This window comes from Penaeus monodon, chromosome 34 (assembly GCF_015228065.2).
Source record: "Penaeus monodon isolate SGIC_2016 chromosome 34, NSTDA_Pmon_1, whole genome shotgun sequence".
Lineage (NCBI taxonomy): Eukaryota > Metazoa > Arthropoda > Malacostraca > Decapoda > Penaeidae > Penaeus > Penaeus monodon.
In genome coordinates, this window is record NC_051419.1 from 25,616,742 (window position 1) to 25,617,127 (window position 386).

A 386-nucleotide genomic window follows, 5' to 3' on the forward strand; every position below is an offset into this window, starting at 1 on the left:
AGCTTGACATTGGGGGCCTATGGTTTAGGTCCCTCGACCAAATACTTTTATTTGTACTCAAACAAATATGACTTTTTGTCGGTTAAAACATTTAAAATCAAATAGAATTAAGGCAGAAAAAGTAACATCCTGATGATCAGTCCTGTTATAAATTTTGATGGACTATGAAATACATCTTATTTTTGTGTAAAATCTAAAAAATGGAACAAATCATTCATGTTTAAAATTTCATTCGTCTGTTTGTTTACTACGTTTGTATGTGTGTTTGGAAACAAACAATAAGCTGTCTGTTACATTCTCTCTCTCCCTTACTCCTTTTTAACCAAGAAAAAAATAAAATCACAGTAAATGTGCTGACCAGCAGGAACGAAGGACGAGAAAAAGCC